Genomic DNA, 8,561 nt, shown 5'->3' with positions numbered 1-8,561 from the left:
GCCCCGTCTCGGCGGCACCTGTGCCGTGTCCCGTGTCCCGTGTGCCGTGTCCCGTGTCCCGTGTGCCGTGTCCCGTGTGCCGTGTCCCGTGTCCCGTGTGCCGTGTCCCGTGTGCCGTGTGCCGTGTCCCCCACAGCCCATCCTGTGCCCCATTCCCTGTCAGGGCCCTGTCTCCTGAGCTGTGGGGACCTGTCGTGGGCTTCCCATGAGGGATCAGCTGCGCTCACAGGGCCTCGCTGGCTTGGGGTCCCTTCTAGGGGATTCCAGCCCCTGCACTCCACATCCTCCTGGGGTCCAGTACCAATAGCATCTGTTGGAGTTCTGCTCCCATCCCATCCATCGAACCTTCTCTCTTGGATGTGACAACCAGCCTCTGGCCCATCCTTTCCCGTGGGCTGGAGGAAAGCGGCTGGGCTGGGTCTGAACCACGGTGTCATCCCTGCCTAGGCTCTGCCACCCGCTCTCTCCTGCAGGCACTCCCCTGAGCCAACCCCATCCTGAAACATCCCAGAGGCATGCTCCTACAGCCCGTCCTGGAAGGGTGACTGATGCCATTCCATTACCTAGGATTCGGGGGTTCATTGACAGTTCCTGCTGCCACAAATCTGGCTGAGCTTTCCATGTCCCACAGCACCAGATCTCTTAATTACTCAAGGGCCACCTGCCTTTTCCCCCCTCTTGCCACTTTTCTGGACACCTCAGCCTTAGAGCCCACAGGGAAGCTGAGGACAGGATTTACTTTGGCAAATTCCTTGCTGCTGCTTGAGCACAAAGGGCCCTGGCACTGCAGTGGGCAGAGGTGGCTGGCATGTGCTGGGGACTGGCATCAGGGCACTCTGGCTCTGAGAGGGAGATGGTCTTGTGGCAGACTGTCACCAGGTCTTCCTGGGGACATGGACCATGGCAGGGGCTGGCTGGAGGCACAGAGAGGAGGAGTGGGCTGGGGGCACTGCTGGGGTCAGAGCCACAGAGGAGGACCCTGTCCTGAGCCCTGGCAGAGGCGGGTGCAGGGGCTGTGCATCCCATGTGTGGAGCCCACTGCCATCACCACCACCACCACTGCCACTGCCACCACCATCACTGTCACCAGCACTGTCACCACCACTGCCACCACTGCCATGACCAGTATCAATGCCACCCTTGCCACCAGCATCCCCACTGCCACCATCGTGACTGCCACCAGCACCACGATCGTCAGCGCTGCCACCACCATCACCACTCCCTCCACCGCTGCTTTTCCACCCTGGGACCTGTTATTTGTCAGCGTGGCCATCGTTGCTGTCGCGCTGTGGTGGTGGCTGTCACTGCTGGCAGTGTTTCCAGCAGCCTGAATTAACCTTTCACTGCTGTGGGGACCATCCCTCTCTCTAGGGCCGGAGCAATTGGTCACTGGGTGAGTTTCTCACCCCTCAGGCACTGGCAGCATTGGCAGCTTGTTCACCAGATTTGGGCTGGGGAGGGGGGTGGGGCCCTGGTGCCTCATCCCAGCCTCATGCTCGGGGCTGTGCCCTCCTGGTGCTCCCCTGGGCTGGGTCTGGCCAGGCTGCCACCAGCCGTCACCTGCAGTGGGCATCTCTGCCAGCACCGTGCCCGGCCTGGCTGCAGTGAGGGGACCCTGCAGGGTGCAGAGCCGGGACAGAGAATGGCACGAGCATCCTGGCTGGCAGGGATGAGCCCAGACATCTGCCCCATGGAATTCATCCACGGGTGATGGGTGCTGTCGTGTTGTTGGCTGACAGCTTCAAAGCCCCAAGGACACCAGCAGACTGGGGCATCACCAGCATCAGTATTTGGAGCAGGGACCCAGGGCCCAGGGTGGATTTTAGGGGCACTTAGGGGATGCTCTTCCCCCTGTGCCTGCACCCGCTGCTTCCCCGTGCCTCTGCCGGGTCCCGGTGGGTGCCGATGGAGCAGCTCCACAGCCCCACACACCATAATGCTGCCGTCTCCTCCTGCTGTGCCAGCTCCGTGCCAGCCGGAGCCCCGGCCCCGCTGCCCCTCGCTGGCGGGCGGCTTCCCACAGATCGTCTGGCCCCATCCCCGCCCGGCGAGCGGCCATCCCGGCGAACAAAGAGCCTCCTTGTAGCTGCGAGCTCACGAGTTGTGGCGGTGGTGACGCTTTGGGGACGCCGTGCTTCCAGAGAGGCTGAGCGCTGGGACCCCGAGGGCCGAGCTTCCCTCCCTCCACCCTTGGAACTGCGGGATGCTGGGAGTCTCCTTGCCCCTGCCTTGTGGTCAAGCACCTTGAGCCAAGCCCTCTTGTCCTTTCTCCTCCTCCTCCTCCTCCTCCTCCTCCTTCTCCTCTTTCTCCTCCTCCTCCTCCTCCTCCTCTTTCTCCTCCTCCTCCTCCTCCTCCTCCCATGCTCTTCATTTGGGACTCACTCAATGTCCCTGGGTCTCAGTTCTCCAGCACTAAAGGTCGAATAAATTGTTTGTGTTTCACCTGAAATTGCCACAGAAAGGATATTTTTTAAGCTTTTGGCAACAAAATTTCCTTTCAAAATATTGCATTTCATGTTTTCCCTGTGGCATGTATTTATTGAGCCCCCTCCTACGCAAGTGGAGCCACGGAGGTCATGGTGGAGACAGCGTGGTTCCCACTGCACATCCTAGTGCCAACACTCTTAAGGGTGACAGAGGGAAGGTCTGGGTGCTGGAAACGAGAGTATCCACCTCCTTTCATCCCCCTGGGACTGCCCAGTCCTCCTCACTCTCTCCACGCCACCCCGGACTGACCAGGCCAATGGAGGGACCGCGTGCCAAGCATCCCCCAGAGATGCCCATGGCCCCACACCGGTGGCCGGCTGTGGCTGTGACGGGTGGAGTGCGTGGACACAGGGATGCACAAAGCCCATGTGGGCCAGAGGAGGGCAAGGACAAATTGGATGCTAGTGACAGCACGTGTGACCTTGCCTGGCTCCCCGTCATGCCTGCTGAGTTGCAGCAGGTACCCGAGAGCAATTTAAGTCCTTTCCACAAGCTGCTGTTTAGAGCACCATGGAGCTCCCAGCACCAGCAGCTGCTGCTGCGTCCCCTGGCCCCTGCAGCCCTGGGAGTGATGGCACCTTTGGCTGGGGGTTCTCAGTCAAACCTGGATCCATTCTGGCCCCACGGTTGCTGCACATACACAGCCCTCCCCAGGATGTCACTGTCCCCCTGCCACTCCTCAGTGGGGACACCAAGGCTCTCATGCCAGCTCTGCTTCTGCCTTGTGGAGGTGCAGGGGTATTTCTTCCTCAGGGAAAGGGCAACGGAAGGAGGGAACAAAATTCAATGCAAACTGGGAGGGGAACACAACATCAAAGGCAAAGAGCCAGAGCCTGGATGCAGAACAAGCCGAATTCCTGTTCCCACAGCAACCGGCGCTCACCCCCTCGCCCGGCGCCAGGCTGGCACCAGCGCGCCCACGTTCGCCTGGGGACGTGAGGGTGGCACCTCCAGTTCTGCCTTTTCCTTTTGAGCTGGATTAACTGCACGGCGTGGCGTGGCACCACACCAAACCCAGCCTAAGAGGGGTTTTGGGTTGTCTGTTCGCATCCCAAGGCAGGAGCAGAGGGATGAGGTGGGCTTTCCACCAGGTGCAGGCTATAGGTGCCACCACTTTTGGGGGGTATTTTCTGAGTGGCCTCGTGGCAGATGACTCTCCCACCACCCTGGACCTTGTCTGTGCATGGACCAAACATCCTGGAGAGCAATTTCAGAGGGCTCCAGCTTCTTCTGGCTGCCTCCCGTGAGCAGGAGCTGGACACTGGCTGCTCCATGCTGCTGTGTGGGACTCCAGGGCTGCTGACCCAGCTGGTTTTTGGCAAGTTGGAGCAGCTGTTTGCCAGGGAATCTGTTTCTAAAAGCCACAGCAATGCTGGTGGTTTTGCCCATGTCACAAAGCAGGGTGGAAGGGGTCTGGAAAGCCAGGTGGGAGCACCCTGCCCCTGCAGGACAGGTCTGGGTACAGAGGTGCCAGCATGGAGCTGTTACAGGACAGAGGTGCTTTGGCAGGGAATGCTCTGGTACCCTGGGTGCCATGAGGGGATTTGGAGTTAAGGTGTTAAAAATGCAGCTCATCTCAGGACAAGCCCAGGTGGGCTTTTGGTCAGGAGGTCTGATGGACTCAGTGGAGCTGAGATGGTGCTGGGATTGGGAATGGGAAAGGTGGGTCTGGCAGTGGATGCATTGCCCTTAGCCTCAGCAGCAAGCACTGGCCAGCCATGGAGCAAACCCTGTGGAACACTTCCTCATTCAGTGTCTGCTGCGGTGTCTCACCGAAATCACAGGGCAGGAGTCACGGGGCTTGGGGGCCCGGCTCCTCCTCCCTCCCTCAGTCGGGACTTTGGGCTGTTTGCAAGTGGGGTTTCTCTTGCTCTGTTTGGGAAGAGCTTAATTGACGCCCCCCCTGAGCTGTTAACTCTTACCTGGGATATTCCTGGTGCTGGACTTCCTGATGAGGCAATCAGAGGCCTCTGATCCGATCCGATCCTATCCTATCCTATCCCCAACTACCCTGATCCAATCCCTTTCCCTTGTCATCTCTCTGTCCAGGACTTTCCTATCCTATATAAACCCTCTGATCCTCCCCTTTTCCGTGCTGTGCTTGTGTGTGAATGCAGCTGGGAAAATATCCATGTTCCTACAGTTTCTTCAGCTCCTGGGAATGGTGTGGAGAAAAGCTGGGTTTTTTCTGCCATCCTTTTCCTGAAATGCCCTCTCAGGGGTCTCTCCAGGACCACACACTGTGTGGGACTGGTCTTCATCCTTCCTTCCACAGGGCATCCATGCTGGCTCCCAGCACTCAGCTGGCAGTGGGGATCAGCCAGGGCTTCCCATGAGGAGGTTCTGCCCATGGTTTGAAAATAGCATTTATTTGCTCAGGGTTGCCATAGTTACTGGTGAAAGTCGTGTGGCTCCTGCTGCTTAGTTGGGAGATTCTCTCCATTGTGGCATCACCGGCTGGTTTCACCTTCACCCGTGGAAAATGCAGGAATTTCTTGGGCCTCAGGTGGGCTCTGCATGGGATGCCCCTTTCCCCCCTGGCACCCTTCAGCAACCCGCAGGCTGCACCTGCAGTGCTGTCACAGATTTTCAGTCCCCAATCACAGGGTTTGCATTTCTAGGAGGAGCCACTGTGGTTTCCCAGCACAGAGCCTGTCCCTACGCTGCATCCAGGAGCTCTTGGAAGCAGACACTGCGAGCCAGCACACCAACCTCCCACCATACCCCACACCTGGTTTTTGGGAAGCTGAGCTGCAAACGGGGGCCTGAAACAGCTGACATATCCTGGAGAGGCAGTTTTGGAGACGTGATGCTTGGTGAGACGGGGATGCAGCGTGGGAAGGATGCTTGGTGGCTGGGAGCCATGTGTGGGCTGTGCAGAGACACCCAGAGAAGCACAAACCCAGTGCTCGGGCTCGTCCTGCACTGGAGTCTCCCAGCCACGGGGTGTTCCTGCCGGAGGCTTGTGGGAGCAGACAGTATTTGTTATCTTCCATGGCAGACACCACCCCACAGACAGAGCCTGGAGCCAGCCTGGGGGCCACTGGCACTCTCCTGCCTGTGGCTGTTCTCCTGCTGCCCTGGGAGCTGCCCTGGGGACACGGGGAGAGGAGCATGTTGGGGACAGGATGTGGCAGGACAAATCCAGGCCCAAGGTGCCACAACCTTTTTGAGGATGGAGCTACTACCAGATGCTGAGAATAGGCAGCCACAGGGCACCAAGGAGGAAGAGAAGGACGATTTTGAGTCATTACACTCAGTTTTGGGGAGAAAACCCAGGTTGGTGAGGGTTTCTGCTGCCTGGGTGGGAGCTGCTTCAGAACCATGTGCTGGGCTGCTCCCAATCTGGCCTTTGTCACTGAGCTGGGACAGTGCCATGGCTCTGCCCACACAACCTGCCTCTTCTCTGTGCTGCCAGCTCTCCCTTGGCCCGTGGAGCTGGCAGGTGGGGAGGGAGATAAACTCTTGGCTGGCTGGCAGAACAGCACCTTCCTGCAGAGCTGCTGAGCACGAGGTGCTGAAGAATCGCTGCCCCGAGATGCACCGGGGCAGGAGTCTCCTCTCCCCTCCCTGCCTCACTCAGCTTGTATCAGAGTCCTCACTACCAATTAGCAAATTAAATCCAATCCCTCTGGCACTTCTCAGGTATTCCTACACAGCTGCTGTGCTTGTGGCTCCTCCAGCCTTGGCTCCTGCACCCTGACGGAGCATCACCTCTGGCATGCTGCCATGCCGTGCCTGCCGGCCTCTCCTCCAGGGTTCTCATGCCTATGGACCCCTCAAGAACTGGAGATGAGACTGAGAAGGTGCTGGTGCCAGTGGCAGCTCAGTGGCAGCTGTCTGGGAGCCCCTGAAGCTCCTGTCCTCTGCAGCTCACGGATGCAGCGTTACCCCCACCTCCCACCCCGCTCCTGCACACATTCTCTGGTGGGCTTGACTAATACACTTAGAGAAGGATATTTTTGACTGGGTGAAGAAATTTGCCAAAACAGGGTCAGATTGTCCCCAGCAATTGTTCTCTGCATGGGTTGGGGCAAGCAGTTTTTCTGCAGATGTACTTCTGGGTGTGGGTGCTGGCAGCGCCCCAATCTCACCCTGCCTGGCCACGGAGACCACGGGCGCTGTGCCCTGGCCCCTGGCAGCCCCCGTTAGTCCATAGTGGGGCAGGACATCCCACGGCCTCGCCTCCCTGCCCCACCGCCGGGCCGAGCATGTGGCAGCCGGTGCCTTTCCTGGCCATGGCCGCGCTGCCCAGGATCACCCAGCCTGAAATGCTGCGGGTGAGGAGTCAACTTAACCAGCACTCGGTTATCGCTTTGTTTGAGGAAAGACAAACTGAATGGCAGAAGGAATGTGTTTCCTTTGTTATGGTTATGTCCCTCTCGGGCTGTTGCCTCCTTGCTCGGTTTGCTGGGGAAAGCCAAGCCCTGGCTGCCCCCGGAGCTGCTGCCGAGCAAAAAGGCACGAGACCTTTTTATTTTAAGCGTAATTTTTGTGTTTCCAGGGTTTGGCATCTCCCTTGCAGGCAGTTCCTCTCCTGCAACCCCCTCTGTGAAGCGTCCCGCCAGTGGCGAGAGGACAGTTGGCTAATCATGGGGATGAGGTGACATCTGCTTATCCGAGCCCCGCCCGGGCCCGGCAGCCCGCCGCCCCCGCGGGCGGCTGCGGGTACCAGCGCCCGTTTTCCAAGAGCGCGGGCACCTCCTGTGGAACGGGCACCTCCTGTGGAACGGGCACCTCCTGTGGAACGGGCACCTCGTTGGGAAGGAGCGAGACAGCGAGAATGCAGGAAAGGCTGAGGCAGTGGGAGGGAGTTTCTGTTCCTCTTGGGCTAGAAGAAATGCTCACCCAACCCCAAAATTCATATCCTGAGATCGGCTATGCTGGTCTGAGCTCTCAGAGTCTGTCCTATCTCTGGCTTCACGTGCTGCCTTTTCCTCTAAGCCTCTTGTTATAAATGAAGTCTGTAATTCCCGCTGTTATGTATAAAAATGAACTGTAATGAAACTATACAGAGCCAGAGTTTCAAAACCCCCCACCAGCCTGGCTGAGAGAAAAATTTTACATCACTGGAGGACTTGAAAAGGGAAGTTCTTTCAACACAAAAGTAATCAATAGGTGAGGATTCCACCCCAGGTGGGATTGGATCTTATCACCTTATGACTTGATCACTATCTTCTGATATCTACATCTCAGCCGATAAGGAATTAGACATTCCGGGAACTTCATTGAGGGTTCCAGGAATCGGAGACAGACAAATTCATCACCAAAGATGGACAGTTCATCAGACCTGGGAAATGCTTTGTGCAGTCCAACTTCGGGACAAGAAAACATCATGAATATGCTAAATTGCGAGAAGAATAGAATTAATTCGGACTCTGCCCAAGAACTGTATAAGAAGGGACCAGCTGAAGCAGCAGTCATGAATTCGGGAGCTCTGGTGCGACAGAGGTCAGATCCATGCGTGTTCACCCAGCTCCGACCCCGGGCTCCAAGCTGCTTTTCTCGATCGTGGCTTTCTGTGTGACTGATCTTTCAGCCACGGAATAAAATCTATTTCTTTATTAAATTTAATTTGGCTGAATTTCTTTACTTCACTCTGGTGACCAAAGTGCTGGTGCCTGCAGCCAGGGACATACCCAGCCCCAGGAGATGGTACTTTAGAGCTGCCCTGGCAGGACAGAGAAGAAAAAACCACAGATTTCCCCACCAGCCCAGCCCCAAGGCTGGGATTTGTCCGCCGAGGTGGCTGGGGCAGCCCTGCACACACTGCAGAGGGGACAGAGCACTGAGTGTCTCCGGCTGCTGCAGCCAGAAGTGGAGGCAGACCCAGGCGGGACCCCCAGGGCTGTCTCTCCCCTCTGCTCTGTGCCAGAGGCTGACTGGGATTTCCTCTGCCCAGCTCATCATCGACCGCGGCTGTGGCATCCAACACCTCCGGCATGCCCAGTCAAAGATGGGTATTCAGACCTATCCTAGCAAAGAGAACAGGCCACAGGGAAATTCAGAGACCACCAGAGACTCCAGTTCAAGTTTTCAGTAGAGTGGGGGCAGCTGGTCACCTGCAGATTCCT

This window comes from Corvus brachyrhynchos, unplaced genomic scaffold (genome assembly GCF_000691975.1).
Source record: "Corvus brachyrhynchos isolate BGI_N302 unplaced genomic scaffold, ASM69197v1 scaffold369, whole genome shotgun sequence".
Lineage (NCBI taxonomy): Eukaryota > Metazoa > Chordata > Aves > Passeriformes > Corvidae > Corvus > Corvus brachyrhynchos.
This window is presented reverse-complemented; position numbering follows the sequence as displayed.